Source organism: Pinus tabuliformis, chromosome 2_1 (genome assembly GCF_031772625.1).
Source record: "Pinus tabuliformis cultivar Carrire ecotype Pingquan chromosome 2_1, CPIR1, whole genome shotgun sequence".
In the NCBI taxonomy this organism is placed as follows: domain Eukaryota; kingdom Viridiplantae; phylum Streptophyta; class Pinopsida; order Pinales; family Pinaceae; genus Pinus; species Pinus tabuliformis.
In genome coordinates, this window is record NC_142299.1 from 917,726,827 (window position 1) to 917,750,724 (window position 23,898).

Below are 23,898 nucleotides of genomic sequence, written 5' to 3' on the forward strand. Positions count from 1 at the left end.
GGTTGTTTGGTGATTGAAACAAGTAAATTTAATTAATTTTAATGTGACAGGCATAAACAAAATAGCTTTGAAAACAAGTACTGAATAATAGACATTCAACGTGAAACAAACCATCGAAGAGACACTTTAACACAATGTTTTGATGAAGGAGTTCACCCCTCCTTGATCCAACTTCCATGGCTTGGTCCTCTGTATTAGATCAATATGGCAAAATGCTATTTACAAAGCTCTATTTCTCCTGATACTTGCACCATTGTGTTCATAATGGCAAAATTAGCTAGGAACACCTTTTCCTGAGCTCAATTTGGTCGAAAATTGCTCCAGTTATGACTCTGACAGTTTTTCCCTTGAAAAGCTCCTCTAAATTTGGAAAACTCTAGTTAGGGCTGCTAAATTTGGGGTTGGCACCAAAAATGTTGGAATCGCCAAACACTAACTAGAGCTTAAATAATTCTAATCACACTTAACTAATAGATTAGCACTTAATTACCACAGATTAGACTAACGATTTCCGAAACCGTTGGCGGTTTTGTCGGAGGTGACACATGTCACGGTTTGTTTAACATCTCGGTTTCATAGTGCTGGCTGCTAGGTTAGTTGTCCTCCACCATAGCCGTTGGATCCGTTCATATGACACTAATTGTCAGGGTCATGGTCTATGCTGGAGCCGCCACATTAACTGTTTGGTGTAACCATAGTTGCGTTCACATGTGGCCTAACCGTTGCAGTGAAGGTTTGTGGAATTGTTGTGTTAATTATTTGCGGTAACCATGTTTGCGTTCACATGGGGAGGGTTGGCCTGCGGGCTGGCCCTCCCCTAACCGCCAAACTTGAACCCATTAAATGTTAAATAAATGTGGAATACAATATGGTTAAGAAACACATGGTAGCATAGATGGTTAAGACTTGTGGACTGTGTGTCGGAGGTCGTGGGTTTGACCCCCACCTCCACCAAAATTTTTCTCCTTTGCGCCAAGTCTACCTAGGCCATTGGGAGGTGCCACATGGCATTCTCTCATTGGTCCAAAATTGACCAATCAAACTGTGCCACATCACCACCTAAAACCCAATAAGAATACGCCACTTGTCAAACTGTGATTGAATGTTGACCAAAGTTGACCCTGCACAGTCACCTACCACGTCAACAGTATAGACTACTGACTGTGTAGTGACTGTGTATTTTTTTGTTGCAAATTTCGCCTGTTTAGCAAAGTGAACAGAACACAATAACTTCCTCATATGAAATTGGTTTTCAGCAAAACAAGTTGTGTTAGGATCGTTTTTTTGAGACGGACACGATCGTTCAAGTTTCAATCCATTCTAGAACTTTGATTTTTGAGCTAAATACTGAGCGCCTGATCATTCCTCCCCACTAGAAGCCTTTTGGACCCCAAAAGATACTATTAATTGTTTAGCAGGTGAGGGTACAACTCCCTCACCTTCTCAATATGCAACCATTTGGCTTTAGAAGGCTTTTGTCCCTTGAGTCCCACTCTAAGGTATTCGACATCCCCTCTTTTCGAAGTCCTGGTTCTTCTGTCAAGTATGAGATCCTGTTGAAGTTCATCAAGATATTCTGGCGAGAAATCATCTATTGATGGCAGCTGAACATGCTCTCCTTGATCATCAATCAAAGGAGGCTCAAACAATATGAAATTCTCAACATTAACAACAGAGTATATTTGCATATAAGGAGGCAAATCAAGCTTAAATTCATTGTTACCAATATTTTCCATAATTTTAAAAGGACCGCAACAGATTGGCTTAAGCTTTTTACCTTACCCTTGAAGTCTCTCTTTGCTAATATATAACCAAACTTTGTTGCCAACTTAAAATTTGTGATCAACCCGGTGTTTGTCATGCATTGCATTGTAGCTTCTTTGACTTTTCTCAAGCTGTTTCTGCATTGTATGATGTATCAATTGAATTTTCTCTATTAACTTCCTTGCCTTATCGATGTCACTGTGACCATCGATGGTGACATCTTTCTCAAAGATGAAATCCAATGGTGATCTTGGCAAGTATCCTAACATGCCTCAAATGGTGATGTGTTTGTGGAAGAATCCTTTTCCCTGTTGTATGCATGTTGTATGTAATGCAACTATTCATCCCACAACTTGGGATGTTTGTTGCAATATCCTCTAAGAAGATGAATGACTATTCTGTTTACCACCTTGGTTTGTCCATCTGTTTGTGGATGAAGGGTTGTAATATTCTTCAACTTTGTGTCCATCATGTCCCACAAATTTGACCAAAAATTCCCAACAAAACGAGAATCTTGATCACTTACAATAGAAGTAGGAAGACCAAAATGAACCCAACTTTTTTGGAAGAAAAGATGAGTTGTTTGTTCAGCAGTAATTTTCTTTTTACATGGTGTTAGTATACTCATTTTGCTGAACCTATCTACAACTACATACAAGTAATCATGAACTTTCCTTGACAATAGAAGACCTCCTACAAAATCCATTGAGATACTCTCCCATGGATGTGAAGGTACCGGAAGTGGAGTGTACAATCCAAGTTTTCTACTACTAGGCTTACTAGTTTCACACAAAGAACATCCTCTTATAAAATGAGAAACATTATCAAACATGCGTGGCCAATAACAATACATTTGGAGATTTGCTACTGTCTTGCCTACACTAAAGTGTCCAACAATCAATGAAGTGTGTGCCTCCCTTATGATACTGTTTCTTTCTCCTTGTGGAATACACAACTTGCCCAAATGATACAACAAATTGTTATGTACATGATAATCCAACTCTTCAATTTGGTTTCCTTGACTCAAGCTTTCATACACATCTTGAAATTCACTATCATTTTCATATTGTTCAATGTAACTTTCATGTAATACAAAATTATGCTTGAGTATAACAGATGAATTTACAATAGGCCTTGAAATCATATCATCTACCTTATTGTAGATTCCCTTTTTATACCTGATAACCAAATGAAATTGTTGTAGAAAACCCATCCATATGAAATGTCGTGACTTCTGCAACATTGACTGTGACTGTAAGTACTGCAATGGTTGATGGTTAGTATGGATAATGGTCTCTTTCCCCATCAAGTAGTGTTTCCATTTTTTGACACTTTGTACCAATGTGTAAAGTTCTTTTTTCATAAGTGGGATAGTTAGTTACAGATCCATTAAAAATTCTAGAATGAAATGAAATGGGCTTACCATGCTGCATAAGAACTGCTCCCATGGCATAATCACTAACACCCATTTGAATCTCGAATGGCTATCTAAGATCTGGAAGAGCCAATACCAGTGTTGAACTTATCTTTTGTTTCAAAGCATCAAATGATTTCTGCTATACATCTCCCCAATGGAATACTTTCTTGACACTTGTTAATGCATGTAATGGAGCTGCAATTGAAGAAAAATTAGCAATAAACTTTCTCCAATATTGTGCTTCCCCTAAAAAGCTTCTTACCACTACAACTTATTGGGCTTGGGCCAATTTAGAATTACCTCAACCTTAGAGGGGTCGATCTTTAGCTCACCTCCTCCAACAATGTGTCCCAAATACACTAAAGAAGTCTTGCCAAATTCACACTTTGACATCTTTAAAAACAATTGTTCTTTTCTCAAGACATCAAGTACTTTGTTTACATGCATGACATGTTCATCTCTGGATTTGTTGAATATGAGTATATCATCTAAGTACACAATGAAAAAGTCATCTAGAAATGGTCTCAATACATCATTCATTACTCTCATGAAATTAGTTGGAACATTTGTAAGACCGAAAGGCATAACAAGCCAATCAAACAATCCCTGTTTAGTTTTAAATGCAGTTTTCCAAATGTCATCTTCAACTATACTAACTTGATGATAACCACTTCGTAAATCTAACTTAGTGAAATACTTTGCATACCTCAACTGATCAAGAAAATCATCAATTCTTGGGAGTGGATAATGATTCTTTACTGTGATTTTTTTCAGTGCACAGAAATCCACACACATGAGCCAAGTCTCGTCCTTCTTTGGCACCAAAACAATGGGCGAACCACATGGCAAAATAGATGAGTGGATGATACCTTTGTTTAGTAGTTCTTGAATATGCTTCTTGATTTCCATGCTCTCCATAATCGATATGCGATATAGGCCAATGTTTGGAAGTGGAACATCGTATTGCAACTGTATCTCATGTTGAATTCCCCTCTTGGGAGGTAACCCCTTTGGTTTTTGAAACATCTCGCCATGCTTGCTTACCACATCAAACAAATCAGATTTCAATTTGTCATCACAACCTTCAAAATATTCATAATCAATATCATTCCTTTTCTTGATCATTAGAAGAACAAAATTTTTTCTTGCATTTACTAGTCCCTTCATATGCCCTGCATTAACCAAAGATATGTTTAGCTTTTTGCGATGGCCTCTCACAATGTACTCCACCCCATTCTTGAGCAATAAGTATTTGTTTTCATGGAAATAAAATACTGCTTCCCTATCATACAAATAAGGACTGCCCAAAATGATCCCTGAGATGTCAAGTGGAACTACATCTAACTCAACTTCATTAATGAACTTTTCAGTAATGGTGAACTTGAAGAAACACTTCCTTGTAACTTGTGTTTGCATTGTTAACTATCCAACCCAATGGATATGGATTATGATGAAGTACATTTTCAAGATTGAGCTTTTTAACCAAGTCTTCTGAAATTAAGTTTGATTGTGAACCACTATCGAATAATGCATCAATCTTTGTATGATTTGAAATTACCCTTACATGAAACAACTCTATTCTTGATTCTTCATTTGGAGTGTTATTTTGACTGTTTGAGGAACTAGTGCTTGCAACAACTTCTTTCCCTTTTGTGACCATGGCTGAAATCTTGGTCTCATCACCAGAATCTGAACCAAGGTCATGTTGTGTGGTAGTAGTCATCTTTTGTTTTCCCTTATTGTTTTGTTTCTTGGGCCTTAGTTCAGGATGCAATTTCCAACAATGGGCTTCATCATGCCCAGCTTTGGAACAATGTTGGCATATGGTTTTCTCCCCTTCTTTCTTCACACTTTCATTCTTCTTTCCCTTCCATTTTCCACCATTCTCTTTCTCCTTACCCTTGAAAGGCTTCTTCTTACTACCCTCTTCTTGAATGTTCTTTCCCCTTGCTTCAAGGTGCGTGGCTTGCACACATACTTCATCCAAATTGCTGGGATTGAACATAAGGATAATATGTTTCAAATAGGAATGTAAACCCCCAATATATTTCAACACTATATCTTGGGAATTCAAATTTACTCCTAACAATAAAGCCCTCTTTCTAAAATCCTGTGTATAGTCTTGGATTGTTTGGCCCTTGAGCTTCCTAAAATTTTGCCAACTCATATTGGATTTTTGCATATAGGCTAAAGGGTAAAACTATCTTTTAATTGAAGAAACAAATTCAACCCAAGAAATGGATATATTACCATGAATTCACATTTCCTCTTGAGTATTTGCTTCCCACCAGACTAATGCTATTCCTTCTAGCCCCACTGAAGGCAACTTGATCTTTATGTCATCTTCTTAAAGGTTCCTAATTCTGTAGTATACCTCCAATTTTTGAATCCAATTGTCTAACTTTTCTTCATTCACTTCACCATTGTACATGGGAAGTTCAAACTTAATGTCCAATTTGAGTAAGAGAGTTTTTCCTTTTGTGGTTTTTGAATGAGTATGGACAGTTTTGGTGGTGGTAGTGGAAGATGATGTTGTGTGAGATGATGAAGATGATGAGGATGATGGAGATGGAGGTGGCTTTCCACCATTACACATTGAATCCTTCTTCTCATGTTTTTTTATCCTCTGATCTTCCTTCTCCATGTGGAGGTTTAGAAATATCTCCAACCATTCTAGTGTTCCTCTGTTCATAGAGGACTTTAACCATCTTAGTTAAAGTGTAGAAAGCTTTCTTGAATTCTTACTCTTATGAAGAAGGACCTTCAGGCTCTCTTTCTCCAGACATAATGGCTATGGATTCAAGCTCAGAAACTGATACTGTTTGTACCTCTTCAATCTCAGTTGAAGGAAAAACTTGAGGAGTTTCAAGTGCAACTGGAATTGGAACTTTGGGTGGTGGATATTATGGCCTTGTGGCTCTCCTTCTTTTGGGCATAACCTCAGGAGTTGCAACCAACAATTTCCCTTCTCCTCTCTACAACTTTAACCTTGTAAGCATCACAATTTTGCAACCATTAAAACCCTAATTGCACAAAACTCAAGCAATCAAGCAAATCAACCTTTTCTCTGATACCAACTTGATCTATTATTGAATGTTAGTTTTTCTATGCTAATTTCAATTATAAATTTATAAACATGTGCTTGTTCATTGCTTCCTGTGCATAAGTTTCCTTAGGTTGTTTGGTGATTGAAACAGGTAAATTTCATCAAGTTTAATGTGACAGACATGAACAAAATAGCTTCAAAAACAAGTACTAAACAACATACATTCAAATTAAAACAAACCATAAAAGAGACACTTTAACACAATGTTTTGATGAAGGAGTTCACCCCTCCTAGGCTACATCTCCTTGGTCTAGCTTCCATGGCTTGGGCCTCTATATTAGCTCAATATGGAAAAATTGATTTTTACAAAGCTCTACTACTCCTGATACTTGCACCAATGTGTTCAGAATGTTGAAATTAGCTAGGAACACATTTTCCTGAGCTCAATTTGGTCGAAAATTGCTCCAGTTATGACTCTAACAGTTTTTCCCTTGAAAAACTCTTCCAAATTTGGAAAACTCCAGTTAGGGCCGCTAAATTTGGGGTTGGCGCCAAAAATGTCGGAACTGCCAAACATTAATTAGAGCTTAATTAATTTTAAGCACGCTTAACTGGTAGATTAACGCTTAATTACCATGGATTAGACGTCGGAGGTGATCACACACGTCACAGTTTGTTTAACATCGTGGTTTCGTAGCGTTGGCTGGTAGGTTAGTTGACCTCCACCATAACCATCGAATCTGTTCACATGACGCTAACTGTAAGGGTCATGGTCTATGCTGGAGCTGCCGCATTAACCGTTTGGTGTAACCATCGTTGCATTCACATGTGGCCTAACCGTTGTGGTGAAGGTTTGTGGTGTTGTTGTGTTAATTGTTTGCGGTAACCACGTTTGCGTTCACATGGGGAAGGTTGGCATGCGGGCTGGCCCTCCCCTGACCACCAAAATTGAACCCATTAAATGTTAAATACATGTGGAATACGATATGGTTAAGAAACACATGGTAGCATAAATGGTTAAGACTTGTGGACGATGTGCCGGAGGTTATGGATTTGACCCTAATCTCCACCAAAATTTTTCTCCTTTGCTCCAAGTCTACCTTGGTCATTTGGAGGTGCCATCTGGCAGCCTCCGTGCTTGCCATGTGGCATTCTCTCATTGGTCCAAAACTAACCAATCAAATTGTGCCACATCACCACCTAAAACCCAATACAAATATGCCACTTGTCAAATTGTGATTGAATGTTGACCAAAGTTGACCCTGCACAGTCACCTACCACGTCAGCAATATGGACTGTTGACTGTGTAGTGACTTTGTTTTTTCTTTGTTGCAAATTTTGCTTGTTTAGCAAAGTGAATGGAACACAATAACTTCCTCATATGAACTTAGTTTCAGTGAAACGAGTTGCATTAGGATTGTTTTTCCAAGACTGATGTGGTCATTTTGGTTTCAAGCCATTCTGAGAAATTTGATTTTTGAGCTGAATAATGAGTGCCTGATCAATCAAACATGTAATTGATGGCAACATTGAGAAATAAAAAGCAAGGTCAGTAGATCAAGGATTATCTCAGAAAGAGGGAGAAGATTATGATGACATATTTTCTCCTGTGGCATGATACACCACCATCCGTTCGATAGTTTCCCTTTCTGCTCGTCAAGGATGAACTCTTCATCAAATGGATGTAAAGACCGCTTTCCTTCATGGCATGTTACAGGAAGAAGTATATGTTGAACAACCACAGGGATTTGAAGTGGAAGATCAAAGAACACATGTTTGTAGGTTGAAGAAGGCATTGCATGGTTTGAAGAAAGCTCCTCAAGCTTGGTATGCATGCATTAACATTTACTTAATGAAATTGGGATTCAAGGGAAGAAATGATGATCCCAACCTCTACTTCAAGGTAGTCCAAGGTATGCCAATAATTTTGGTTTTATATGTTGATGATCTATTCTTGACAGGTAGTGAGCCTATGATGATTGAGTGTAAGAGGGAGCTAGCCTTTGTTAGAAAATTATATATTATGGAGCAATGGAACACATAAAATATTGCAGAAATATAAACACAGAAAACACATAAAACAAGAGAGACACAGATATACATGGTTCACCCAGTTTGGGCTACGTCCACGAAGAAACAACTAGTCCTTCCTTTTCTATTATCCAACAAACTGAAGAGATACAACCTACAGCAGATCCGCTTTAACACCCTCTTCGCTCTCATTCTCCTCTCTCTTCCTCACTCAGAATACAAATGTATATAGATGCAATACAATTCCCTCATATATAGTGAGGGGTTGCCTTCTAGGGCAAAAAACCATAAATTAAACATAACTTCTACCTTCAGATCATCTGCCTAATGAACGGCCCAGATTGACTAGAAATTACTAGAATTTTACAAGGTAATTTTACATCTATTTTTAGCTTCGGGGGTGCTGCTCCCGAATCCCCGCCAGGGGACTGCTGGCCCCCGGACCCCCCAATCGAGGGGGATGTACCCCCTTGAACCCCAGTGGGGGGGACAAGTCCCCCCTGCACCCCCCCACATGGAGGGGTGTACAGTCTTCCTAGGGTATACATCCGGCTGAAACCTTTGAATACATAAGATAATCAGGCTCCACACCCAACAACCTCTAAATTTTAGATGAAGGACCTTGGTCTCATGCACTACTTTCTACACCTTGAGGTGTGGAAAAGGCCTGGTGAGATTTTCCTTTCACAAGGTAAATACTTTGTGAAGCTGCTGGAAATATTTGGAATCACTGAATGCAAATCCATGAGCACACCAATGGAAATTAACTTAAGAAATTATGTGGAGAGGGTGCAGGACCCGATTTGGAAAATCCATCCTAGTATAGAAAAATGATTGGGGCTTTGATATTCCTTGTGAACACCCATCTAGATATATGCTATGCAGTAAACACATTAATTCAATTCATATCCGAGCCCCTCCATGCACATTGGATAGCTTCCAAACACATTAAGATATTTGCATGGGTTGATCACATTTGGCCTCAGATATTCTACTGGAGATGTTCAACTTCATGGATGCATTGATGCTGACTGGGCATGAAATGTCATAAACATAAATAGTACATACGGATGTTGCTTTAGCCTTGGATCTACCATGATATCCTAGATGAGCAAGAAAAAAAAGTTTGTAGCATTGAGCACCATTGAAGTAAAGTACATTTCCACTAACATGGCTAGCTACGAAGCAGTTTGGTTGAGGAATATCTTTGGAGAGCTATTTGAGCAGGTCTTAGACACTATAGTGATATATTGCGACAAAAAAAGTGGGATCCGTTTGGAAGAGAATCCCTTGATCCATGACAAGTACAAGCACATTTCGATTCAATATCACTTTATTTGAGACATGGTGCAGAGAGGAGCTGTTAGAATCCATCACACATTGACAGATGAGCATATCATAGATATTATCACCAAGGCATTACCAAAAGGAAAGTTTTTGGTCTTTGTTGGGCGCGGGATCCCCCAAGGGAAGTTTTGGGGCTTCGAGCCTAGATTTTGGTCAAAATTGTAAATCTAATGTAAACACTCCGAATTTTGTGGGCGCGGAGCGTAAAGTTGTAAATGAGTCATAGGGTTGTCCGCCCTTATTTTTGTAATGTGATGTCAGCTTGAGAGTTCTACCCATGTGTTACACTAAAAAATGTCACCATGACTATTTACAGTTAGTATGGCTCTATCAACAGTCATGCTATCCTCCTGGGCAAGTCTTATGCCTCTGCTCTCCATGTCAAACTCCAAAAAGAGAGAAAGTCTTTATAAATGTATTTATCTCTGGGTACGCAGGTTCTCTCAACCTTACCTGCGGATACGCACCTAATGTTCACAAAAGCTGCGTACTCGTACGCTCTGTATGTAAAGGGGCAGGTGCGTACCCCTGTAAAGGTCAAAATGCGCAAGTTTCATCTTTAAAAAGTTACTTGTGGAAAATCCGAACTCCATTCAAAAATCACACCACAGTAATCTGCAAACTAAAAAAGTTACTTGTGGTCATTTCTAGAGCATTCTAGAAGGTTGTTCGACGTGTATTGAGCGCCTCCAGATGGTTCATGTACCCCTACCAAAGAGGAACTTATCCTATCAATAAGGGAGCTATCCCATCCAAAGAGGGGATTATCCCATTGATGGTGGACCTGATTAACTTCCTCTTGAGCACTATAAATACAGGCATTGGGCCAGAAGGAGGAGAGGTTGAAAGCTAAACATTTCTAAGGGTAGATGCTGCAGGAATTAGGACTCCCATTTAGAAGCTTGTGAGGAGAGATTACCATCTTTGCTTGTTATATTTGGAAGTGGGTGAGCTTTGTCAAAGTAAAGGAGAACTCTTGATGGACCCTGGGAGGGACTTGCACAACACCAAGGCTCAGGTTGTAATTGTTCCTTTTGTTTCCTATTAATGCAAATGAGTCCATTCTTCTCAATAACTTGTTATTTATGAGTTGTTTCATGTACTCCTTGGTCTATGTGTTAAATATGTTTTATTTTATGAGATTATCAAGTGCTATTTAATCGTTTGATTGTTAGTGAACTCAGGTTTCAAAGTGAAGGAGGAGCTCATCCGGATCAGCGAGGCTGGACTGCTACAACAACGTTGGACTACAGGTAGGATCTAAACACTTGATTTCTTATATAGTAAATGCATGTTTAGAGAAGGATTGCTCTTATTTGTCTTGTTTGTCACTAGAGAGTCTTAGGCTCCTAGGGAGGTTGGTTGTGTCCGCACTATCGACTCTTTCCGCCTGACAAAATGGCGACTCCGCTAGGGAATCCATTGATGTGAATGTTTTTTCCTTTTTATGAAACTTTGATCTAAGAAAAGTCGTTTGTTTTCTGGTTTTTGGCTGTCTGACTGTGTTTTTGGGTGGGCTAGCTTAGGGTTAAATTAGATTTAGTTTTTCTTTGTTTTGCTAGAAGTACGCAGCCTCTGAGTTGAGCACAGTGCGTACCTGTACGCACTGTCGCTTTGTGCACAGAGCGTACCCGCACCTGTGCAAACAGGTCACCTGTGTACCCTGTCAAAACTAAGAAAATTTCAATTTTCTTCTTTTTTGCCTTTTGGATTTTGTTTTTAATTTGTTTTTTCTGCCCAGATCCACTGGTTATCTACCATTAATCTTCACCTAAGCTTGTTTCATTGGCATTCCTGCTCTAAGCTTTCATCAATTGGGTGTTTTGAGTCTCTTTCTTGAGAAATTCTTGATTTGTTTTCCTTTGGTCATTACTTGGAGGTTTCTCTCAGTCTTTTCATAATTTTGCATCTTTTTGCTTGTGTTTTTGCAAAAAAATTTCCCCCTCATTCGCCGGGGGGGGGCTAAATTGTGTATGAGTGTTAATCGCCTTTGAGTGTTTTTATTTTTTGATCTTTGGAACTCTCACCCAATTTTCTCAACTTGCACTTGATTGGTTCTTAGATTACATTAGAATCATCTTGTGTTTGAGAATTCTCTTGTATAGATCACATTTGCATAATTAGAATTCTCATTTTCAGAATATGAATGAAAAATGTGCATAGATTACATTTGCATACTTTTCGAGTGAATTGTGCATAGATTACAATTGCATAGTTTACATTCTGGAAAATCAATTGTAGATTTAGATCAGTTTTCTTTGATTTGAATTTACACAAAAATAAAAATAAAAAAATGGTTTGGAATTGATTTGCATTAGTTTTTCTTGATAAAATTAGTGCATTAGAGAATTTGTTATATTTTCTCTTAGTGATCAATTTTTTGCATTGTTGGAAGTGAATGGAAACTCTCTCCTTACTTTAGTTAGGATTAATCGAATTGAAAAGATCACATTATCATATTCGATTGCATTCAGTTGAGTCAGGTCATAACACCATTGGTTTCATATCCATTTACCCCTTTGAGTAATAACAGCCTTAATAACAGAGCGCTTAATTAAAATTCATCTAGTAATTTTTACATTTCTAGGGCTCTGATATACCAACATAGCTTAGGCTAGTGTCTTGGAGTAGGAGAGTAATTAACTCTCCAAGACAGTAAAACCAAACAAGTAGCTCATCTTGTGGTAGGATAAATCCAACTGTTTCATTTGTACTCTGGGAAAGCTCCTCTTAAAGGAGAAGCACGAGACCGTGTCCGAACCAGTGAGGGGATCAATCCTCCTTCATTGGGAAAGACGCCAGATATGCACGTACTACAAACGGTAAACTTCGGATTATTGTCGAGGAGCCTGGGGTCACTTGTCGGTAAACCTTGGATTATTGTCAAGGAGCCGGCAAGGGGATTGAGCTTGTTACTCTGCCCTTGCGTGCTATCGGGTCGTAGACTGTTCCCCCAGGTGTATTTGTTGCTGTTGGTGACCTTAGTGACCATTATCTTTAGGGTTCTACCCAAGGTGACGGTGGAGGGAAGATCCCACTGTACCTGGAGCAAACGTCGGCTAGACTCACTTGGATTTTCTGGGGGGTTCACTTCACTCGAGACGGTTAAAGTGGAGGAACTTGGTCTAGTCTATTCATTAAGTAGGTTGCCGGGGTAACTGTTCCACCCACCACTTCTGTACTGAATTCTGCGATGTTGGATTTCATCACCAACTAGTGTTTTCGGTCCGGAAGGCTACTGTTTGTGTGTGGTTTGACTCCTAGATTTGATAGCGCGTGTTAATTTGTTTGTTTTTACTTTTAGAGACCATAGGTGTGAATTGTGAATTTTAATTGTTAGGTGTGAATTGTGAATTGTTAATTTTAGTTTTAAAAATTGTTAATAAAATTCACTGAAGTTGAATATAATGGCAAATGTTCCGGAATTTACCAACCTAGGAACCCCTCCTAACGAGAATCCTAGTACTTTTCCTTACTTTGGAAATGTTGGTCCTCCTTATATGGCTACTTTGTCATTACCTGGATTTACAATAGGATTACCAATATGGTTATTTTCAACTTCGTTGGCCCAAAGTACTCCAATTGTTCCACCTCAACCGGATGCTTCACCTCAACAGAGTTCACCATCTCAACATCACCAACCTTCTGTTGACCCTTTACCTTCTTCGCCTAATTTTTCTTCCTCCATTTCTTCCTCTTCGCCTGGTAAAAGCCTTGATGCTAGTAACCAGGAGGCTAAGAAGAAGAAGAAAGGGAAGAAGAAGAAGAAGAAGAAGAAGAAGCAAGATAAGAAAGAAGTCAACCAACCAACCACGACTGTAAGTGTTAGTTGTGTTGAGGAAAACTCCGACATGCATTGTAAACCCAAATACCCTTGCAGGCTATGTAAGGGTGACCACTTCCTTGTTAATTGTCCTGGTATTCCAAAGGTCTTGGAAGTATGGTCAGAAAAATCTCATCAACTTTCCGTTGATCCATCAACCAGTGATAATCAGGTTCCTGGGAAAAAGGGTAAAGTTAGGTTTCCTTGTAAGTTATGCAAAGGGAGTCATCAAACTCACGTTTTCCCTCACATGGATGAAGCCTCAAAATTGTTGGAAAACCTTACTGTTCCACAGCAAGAATTTCCAACTGGTTACCGTAAACTTTCTCCCAACCTACCGTCAACTGACGGAGTGATTGATCTAAATTCAAGTACAGTCGATCACACTCTTCCATTGGAGAGTGAAACTCATGTCACTCAAGTTGATGATCCATTAGTTGATCAAGTGGTCGATTCAATTTCACATTCGGTCGATCCCACTTTCCCTTTGGAGAGTGAACTTCGTACCGCTTAGGTTCTTCTTGTTACATCAGATTCTTCTATGCCGGGGGGCATTTCACCTATTTCTACAGAACCCCCTCCAAGCATTGAGGTCTTTTCCTTTGATTGGAATAGACTGATAGAACCTCGTCTTCCTTCCTCCATCCCTTTCCAAATCATTGTCAAGGCTGGTGGTAGGGACATACATCGTACACAGGTAGATGAAGGTGCTTCTGTTAGTATTTTATCCTCAACTGTTTGGAAAGCTTTGGGTTCCCCTCAGCTTGCGCCCATTACGCAGAATCTGAAAGCTTTTAACAGAACCATTAGTGAACCTTTAGGGACCCTTCCTAAGTTTTCTATTACCTTGGAAGGTAAAACTGTCCGTATTGATCTTATGGTAGTTCGAGGTCCCTTGGATTTCAATTTACTCCTTGGGCGCGACTATGTTTATGCAATGAAAGTTATCGTATCGACACTCTTTCGGGTGATTTCTTTCCCTCACAATGGCAGTATTGTGACTGTAGACTAGCTTTCGTTCCCTAGTCTTGTTTCAACTACCAATAATATGACACCCCTAAATGTTCCTGATTCTAAAGTGGTATCTACCCTGCCACGGGTTAATTATGTGGCAACTGGTCCCATGTTTTCAGTTACCGATGTAAGTGAGCCTCTCATTGTATGCTCATCTTCCTTTGATTTAGATCCGGTAATTGACATGGAAAACTCTATGGGATTACTTGAACACGATGTTCTTATCCCTTTTGAGTCCCTTGACATGTGTTCCTTCCAGAGAAGTATTCTTCCTTCTGATGAAGACCTCTTGGAAGCCATGATCAAGGTGTGTCCATTGACATGTCTTTCTTCCAATTGGAAGCCATGATCAGTGAGTGTGACGAGGATAGTTTTTTCCTGTATCAACCTCGTTAAAAAATGAAACAGGCTAGCATGAGGATAGTTCTTTTACTGAGTCAACCTCATTAAAAAATGAATCAGGTAGATTTTAGGATATTTAGGTAGATTGTAGAAAATAGGATTTTGCGAGGACATTTCCTGTTACTGAGTCAACCTCGTTAAAAAATGAATCAGGTTCGAGGACAGTTCCTGTTACTGAGTCAACCTCGTTAAAAAATGAATCGGGTATGAGGATAGTTCTTTTCTTGTGTCAACCTCCTTAAAAATGAAACAACTCCCTTTTCAAGTTAAATATTGAAAGTAAACCTTCATTCCATCCATCTGGTTGAATGCAATGAAGCCTGGGGGGCATGTACCTCGTTTTGCGTCATTATACTGGGGGCATGCGAACTTTTTGGGCATAGTTCATTGTCTTGTGTCAAGCTCGTTAAAAAATGAAACAAGGGTAGGTTAAGTAGGTAGATTATAGAGAGTAGTCATGAGCATAGTTCCTTGTCTTGTGTCAAGCTCATTAAAAAATGAATCAAGGATTTTAGAGCATAGTTCCTTGTCTTGTGTCAAGCTCATTAAAAAATGAATCAAGGATTTTAGAGCATAGTTCCTTGTCTTGTGTCAAGCTCGTTAAAAAATGAATCAAGGTTTTTAGAGTAAAGTTTTTTGGTTAGGTAGAGAGTAGTTACGAGCATAGTTCCTTATCTTGTGTCAAGCTCGTTTAAAAAATGAAACAAGCATTTGAGGATAGTTATTTTCCTGTGTCAACCTCACTAAAAAATGAAACAACTCCCACAAGTCTTTCCAAGATCTTGAAAGTAAAGCTTCATTCCATCCACCTCATTGAATGCAATGAAGCTTGGGGGGCATGTACCTCGTTTTGCGTCATTATGCTGGGGGCATGTGAACTTATAACAAGCATAGTTTTTCGTTTCAAGCTTGCGTAACCATGAAACCGAATCTGAGCATAGTTCTTTTCCTGTGTCAAGCTCGTTAAAAAATGAAACAAATCCTCCTCTACTTGAGTCGAGAGTTTGACTAGATCTCGTAAATGTTAAGTTGTATATTTAGGTTAGTTATTTCAGTTTTTTGCATAATTTTCTTACAGTTTTAGGTTGAGTCTTTCAAATGATCTCGTAACTGAACCTTCATTTCATCCAACTGGTTGAATGAAATGAAGTTGGGGGGCATGCGCTCTAGCAGTTACGCTTAGGGGGCATCAAGCACAGTTTTTCTCTCTTTCAAGCTTGTGTAAAAATGAAACTACTTTGAAGCATAGTTTTTCTCTGTTTAAAGCTTTTGTAAAAATGAAACCTATCTCGAGTCAATTTTAGTTATTTTCAAGACTCGTTAAACTCATGAAAATCCCGAGATTATTTTGCTATCTTTCATTCTCGTAAAACAAATGAAAATGCCGAGTTCTTTCCGTCTTTTCCTGCCTGTAAATTAAATTGAAAGTCAGCCATATGAGTACATTTTTTATCATTTTTTCGAACTCGTTAAAACTTACGAAAAAGTGAAACCTTGGAGTTCTCTTTTAAATCCATTTTCAGACTCCTAAAACATGAAAAGATCGCCGAGTTTTTTCTTTTTAAACTCGTTAAAACGGAACTAAAAAGACGGTCCCCTTATAGCCCTTTTTCTGACCGTAAAAACAGGAAAAGATTTCCGGGTTTTTGTCGTTTCAAACTCAATATTGGAAATAAAACGACGTGCCCTTGATCGCTTTTTACTTTTCAGGTCAAAGACACTAACTATGAAAGTACTCCTTGGTCGTAAAAGATCAAGCGGTTCTCCCAGGTATTATTTTATACTTTTTCGGGCTTGGGGGACACAAATTTACGAAAAAGTTCAACCTTGGAGTCTTCTTAAGTTTTCCAGACTCTCTAAAATTGAAAAACACTGAGTTTCTCCTATACTGGACTCGTTAAAATTTCACAGTAAAGGACCTGTTCGATTACAAACAGGAACGGACCACTCCTTCTTAGGGTCCGGATCTAAACTAAGTTGGACTCATCCGAAGGATGAGCTTATAAACAAGCATATGTTATCCTCCTCAAGCTTGTTAAAAATAAAGAGGTACTTGCCAGAAATGGTGGGGGAAAAGAGAGAAGAATGAGCCTATTTGTTATCGTTTGTCTCAGAAGAAACCTTATTACCACTCTTGAACACGACACTTTTCATTCACCTGGGTTGGGAAATCCTTTGCTTCACAGTTGATCAAACCACATTGAAAGTCTTCAGCCGGGTTCCGGGGATTAACTTTGAGTCATTCGTTACCAAACCATCTGTTGTGTCGTTATGTGTTCAAGAGGTCTGCAAATAAAACTTTCATCTGCAAAATACTTGTCATCCATTTTGACCATCCCTGAGTCAGTCCTTACAGCAACATTTCTTCAACTTGAACAATGATTTCATGTTGTGGGCTTGCCTGCAACGGGTCGCTTTCTATCGACATCAGCACATTATCTAGAGAGATGACTTAGAAATCGTCAGTACCTTGACAGTCTGCATGCATCAATGGCAGGTTTCTCGCCTTTGACGTCAGTTTACATCATTGACTTTCGATCGAAGGATTCCGTGAAATGTTCGACATCAACTCATTCATTCACATCTCATGGATTGTACTGGGTACTTTGAGAACCATTGACATTACTGGTGGCCTCTCTCACACTTGTTAACAGTTTACATCATCGACTGGTAATCAAGTGGTTTCTACCATGTTCAACATCAACTCATTTATTCACATGGCTAGAATCGTACCAATTCGGGAAGTAGAAATGAAGACCCTGGATCTAGTTTCCACCATCCAGGCTGCAAGGAGTTTTGTATTCATTATCTAATAGACTAATCATAAACAGATGGCTGCGTCCATACTGTGTCTACAAAATTCTATGATTATGATGTACTACAAGATCATTCCTGTATCAGAGTAGTTAGTCTGTTAGTTAAAGTTTTGATCTGAGTATGGGAATGCCTACCTCAGTGATGATATAATCTTATACGTGTATTTTGTGTTGAAAATTGCAGGTTCTGACCAGGCTCTCCATGAGATAATCCTTGAAATGATAAAGCGCTTCACCCTTCCTAGATAATACAAAACCCTAATCTACTACAGGCTTCGCACTTTAGGGGGCAATCTGTTACACTAAAAAATGTCACCATGACTATTTACAGTTAGTATGGCTCTATCAACAGTCATGCTATCCTCCTGGGCAAGTCTTATGCCTCTGCTCTCCATGTCAAACTCCAAAAAGAGAGAAAGTCTTTATAAATGTATTTATCTCTGGGTACGCAGGTTCTCTCAACCTTACCTGCGGATACGCACCTAATGTTCACAAAAGCTGCGTACTCGTACGCTCTGTATGTAAAGGGGCAGGTGCGTACCCTTGTAAAGGTCAAAATGCGCAAGTTTCATCTTTAAAAAGTTACTTGTGGTCATTTCTAGAGCATTCTAGAAGGTTGTTCGACGTGTATTGAGCGCCTCCAGATGGTTCATGTACCCCTACCAAAGAGGAACTTATCCCATCAATAAGGGAGCTATCCCATCCAAAGAGGGGATTATCCCATTGATGGTGGACCTGATTAACTTCCTCTTGAGCACTATAAATACAGGCATTGGGCCAGAAGGAGGAGAGGTTGAAAGCTAAACATTTCTAAGGGTAGATGCTGCAGGAATTAGGACTCCCATTTAGAAGCTTGTGAGGAGAGATTACCATCTTTGCTTGTTCTATTTGGAAGTGGGTGAGCTTTGTCAAAGTAAAGGAGAACTCTTGATGGACCCTGGGAGGGACTTGCACAACACCAAGGCTCAGGTTGTAATTGTTCCTTTTGTTTCCTATTAATGCAAATGAGTCCATTCTTCTCAATAACTTGTTATTTATGAGTTGTTTCATGTACTCCTTGGTCTATGTGTTAAATATGTTTTATTTTATGAGATTATCAAGTGCTATTTAATCGTTTGATTGTTAGTGAACGCAGGTTTCAAAGTGAAGGAGGAGCTCATCCGGATCAGCGAGGCTGGACTGCTACAACAGCGTTGGACTACAGGTAGGATCTAAACACTTGATTTCTTATATAGTAAATGCATGTTTAGAGAAGGATTGCTCTTATTTGTCTTGTTTGTCACTAGAGAGTCTTAGGCTCCTAGGGAGGTTGGTTGTGTCCACACTATCGACTCTTTCCGCCTGACACCATGGTTCGCGGACCATGGGATTGTATAAATAGATCAGGGCTCTAAGCTAATTAAAAATAAAGCAAGGAATGATGGAATAGAAGAAGGAGCCTGATTGTAGCGTAAAGTCGTGTATTTGGATCGTAGAGTAGGAGAAGGCTCTGCAGCCGAGTGCGCAGAGGCCTAGTAGTCTGCAACTGAGTGCACAGACCTCTATAGCTGAGTGCACAGGGCATGTTGAGTCTATAACCGTTGAAGAAGTAATAAAGAAGAGTTTTCATATCATTTCTGTGTATCTTTCTCTGTTTTATGCATTAAAGTATATTGGGTATGAATTGTGAATTTACCATTTAATTGATGTGCGAACTTAGATGAATGTGTTAAATGAGAAAATATAAGATAAGTATATGTTTATGAGAAGTTAACTAATAGCTATAAGAAGATAAGTAAGATCCGCAGTGTAAATTAGGGAAAGAGTGCAGATCGCTGCCTTAGCAATGCGAAATCACCTCAGCCCCTGATTAGGACTATACGAAGGTGATTATAATAGAGCGCGAAGGCCTCCCAGGATAGGAGAGTGTGCGAAGTGACCTGCACGAAGGCATTCCTAGCTGGACTACGTTGACCCCTCATACATCTCAAGGGTGCAGAAACTTGGTTCCAGCATCCTGCCATACTGCTTTGGGTGACACCTCAGTCCGCACTTCGCGGGCTATTACCAAAAGGGCCAGTAGTATAGGGATTTGTTTGGCTAATTAAACCTGAACCTAGGTCAGGCCCCTTCAAGCCAACAAATGGTTCCATTGCCGGGACCAGAATCTGCATAGAGATTTTTGAAGTTGTATCATTGGAATCCAACTAAGAAGGAAATTGAGGGTTAGTTGGACAAAAGAATTCACGAGTTCGTGGCGCAGGAGAAAAAGAACTCGTGACTGTCAAAATAAGAGTGGTTAGACTTCTACCAGTACATAGAGATCCACGAAATATTCCTCACATCTTTTCGCACTGAGCTATACGAGTGGATCGCAAAGCTAGTAGATAGCCAAGGAAGGTAGAAGCTCGACGATCCTATTGTGTGGACCCTAGAATTGGTGCACAGATTGGAAGCATCAAAGGATCAAATCACGCACGCTGTTGACCACTAGTTTGATCAAATTATAGGAGGATTCATTACTGAGTTCGCAGTTGACACCTCAGTTATCTACAGTGAGGCAGAGCAACGCTTTCTCAAAGGACTGTGAGGTAAGTACGTAAAGTCTTTGAACACTTGGAATAAAATGTTATTGTGCGAGAAATGGGTTATGCAGTTGCCTTGATGTCTAGAACTATGTGAAGTGGAAAAACCTACAGAAACGAGGGAAGTAAGGGACCAGAGAACAACCCTTTGATTTCACCTCCATGAGGGGACGAGGAAGAGCTTGCGAAGGTCTCATTGCAAAGTGTGATCAATCTGATAAGGCAGAGAACCCCGCGAATACCACCCCCACCCACACCGCCACTAGCTTCACCATCATCACCTCCATCTTCACCCGTACCACCACCACTGCCATTGCGATTCAATATGGCGAGCACAGTGAAGTTGCCTGTGTTCAAAGGTTTGCTTAATGAGGATCTGGACCAGTTTTGTTTCATGATAAGAGATGTATGGGAAGCGCAAGGAGTTACAGATGAAAATATCAAGAAAGTGACACTGGTTAGTGCCCTGCAGGACCACATGCTGACCTAGTATATTAAGCACTCCAATGATAATACAAATGCGAGAATCGCAGAGATCCAAACAACGCTAAACAAAGAATTTAGTAGGCCGAAGTCTGAAGCACAGTCGATCATTGGATTCCAGGAGAACACGATGCTACCAAGAGAAACTTCGTGGGAGTTGGATTAGAGATATAAGTCTACTATTCGCGAAGCTAATATGAATCTAACGGATGGAAAACACCGCAAATGGTTTGTAGCATCGCTAACACCACATCTGAGGAGCACGCTATCGCAGCAGAAGTTAACAACTCAGGAAGAAGCCTTAGAGATCGCGATGAGGCTGCATGAAACCCAAATGTAGGATCCTAACTTGGGAGTTCAGTAGATCCATGCACAGTTGAAGAAATTATGTCTCGAAATGCAGAGCCTGAAACAGGACTGGACAGCTCAACCAGAAGTGCGCGAAGAGGTGTGGTGCGTAAAATGCAAGGGTAAGGGCAATGAAAAAGACCACTGCTCGGTGTTCGTGAATTACTTCGTGGGAGGAGGACTGATTCTGTTAAGGCCAGAAGCACAAGCAGGACCGAGTGCGGTGCCTTCTTTATGGTGCATGATTTTTCAAATAGGAAGAAAGCATGCTACGGATAACTGCCATTTGCTACAAAAGTACACGTAGAATTCGCAGCAATTGTTCTATAACTTTTGTAGGTCGATGGGACATGATGAGCGCACTTGTAGGAGTTATGAGTTGATTATGGATAGAACTCCCACCTATAGAGTTCAGGCTGAAATGCGACCCATAGACTAAAATGCAGGAGTGGCACGAACCGGATTTCAGGGGCATGGATGAGGCCGAGGTGGAGGAGGACTTGGAAGAGGTCGCAGATAGTTAATATGCTACAATTACGGAGGGCCAGAACATTATGCAAGTGATTGTACGAACCCAACGCATCCATCATGTCTGTATTGTACCTTATTTGATCATGAGACAAAAGATTGTCCTACACTGATAGCTAGGATACGCGACAAAGGAGGTCTAACGCCTCCCCCGACTCAGAACCTACAGATGATGAGGTCTGAGCCGCACGAGGAGGATCCAAATGTGAACATGATGCTCCGAAGTGGAAACGCGATGGGAGATGACAAAGGCAAGCAGCCAGAAGAAAGTACTTGGGTTCGCAAAGCTCCGACGAAAGAAGCAGAGTTTGATTTGGAGCGCGCGAAGGAAACCTTTATGGAAGCTAAGAAGAGCTTCGCTGATGCCTCCACTTCAGGAAGCAAAGATAGATCAGAGCCAAAGATGGACCCTTCTATGCTTATGACGTTCCTGGAAACATGCATGAAATTACTGCGTGACAGTAAGGTCGTAAAGGGATTATAGGAACTCATTAACAGATGTGCTGGGACTGCACCAGGGGAACTGCACGTAGTTCGGAAGATAGGAAAGCACAAGATAAGAACATGAAAAGAGATGAGGCTAACTATGTAGATTGGAGAATATGAAATGGACCAAGTAGTTTTGGATCTAGGATCAGATGTGAACGTCCTGCCGAAGTAGTCATGGGAGAAAATCGGGAGGCCTACGCTGCAGTGGTCCCCTATTCAGCTATGAATGGCGAACCAACAGAAGATAATACCCATGTGGCGATTGAAGGGAATCACTGTGGATGTTGAGAGAGCGAGTGCACTAGCATATTTTGAAGTGATAGAGATTGTTGATGACAACAATCCCTACCCCACACTCTTAGGAATTGATTGGGCCACTTACATGAACGGGGTGATTAATCTGAAGAAGCACAAAATGATTTTTGAAAAGAAGTCACTACGCGTAATCATACCCTTGGACCTTGTTGAAGGATCGCGCTATACAGAACTAGTGTATGACTACGAAAGTGACGATGATTTGGATTGCATCTAAAAAATAACAATGCGAGACCAATATTGGGTGAACCCTACTACGGATGGGCGAATTTCATGGTAACACAAGAGCTCTTGTATCTCGAATTCTAATGAAGAGATCGAGAGATGGAAAAATCAATTGCATGAGGTGACTACACTGAATTGTAACATGATGACAAGATATCTATGCTGCTTATCAATAGAAATGAGAGATCTGCCTACTTATGATGGGTTAAGTGAGGTAGATACCTTCTTGGATAGGTTTGAGAGGGAGGTGCTGGAAAAACAACGTTTCGAAGCCTTGAATTGGGTATTGCGCACTACGCTCGCGAGGTGGTGGGGTACACACAAAGGAAACGTTGATGACTGGCATGCATGTAGGAGCATGATACGCACATAGTTTGGGAAGCATATGGGGTGGGTGGAAGCTAGATACAATGGTGGGGATAGTCCGTGTGTGCATCTGTCCAGGTGGGTACAAGCATATGGTGAACAACCTGCGTGGATACACATGAACTGCGCGTTGGGAAATATGGTCAATAAGCATGTGTTGGGGGGGGAAACTGCACAACTGGGTTTTCAGGATGGAACAATAGAAGGTGGAGAGAGCGAGTGCACAGAGGGCTATCCACGCAGAAGAATTTGACAAGGTGCACGAAGCACTGAACAAGGTATGTAGTGCGCAGCAAAGCGAGTGGGACCTCCGCATACCAACAGTCTTATGGGCTTATAGGGAAACGTGCAAGAAATTGATGGAACAGGCGACTTCTAAGCTACCCGATGGAGCGAATGCTATAATGCTGATGGAGTATGTCATGCCTAGTCCACGGATAGCAGCGCCCCCAGATATGACAGTTTGTGGAGCCTCGGAAGAAGGGATCACGCAGTTGGAAGAGCTCGAAGAAGAATGCTTGGGACCTGATGAAGAGATCCAACAAGGTAATCTTAGGCTTCAAGAACTCATGAACGAAAGAGTTTGGTTGAGGAAGAAAAGCGACGTGGGGGAAGCAGAAGTCAAGAAGCTTGAGGAAGGAATACGGAAGGACTTTCTTGATAAGTAAACCCTGGTGATCAAACCAGATGTGCGCAATTACATTGATAAATTTGGAGACTACCACCGAGAGTTGATCAGTTTGATGCCTTAGATTGGACCGCATATTACTAAAAGGATCACAGATGACGGTGCGATGCAAATGGTAAAGTGTGTGATGCACATAGTACAGTTAAAAGGCAAACTTTTCCAAGGGGAAGTAAATGATGACTGGGCACAACCGTATACAGGTGGCATGACCACTTGACTAGCCATGGGAAGC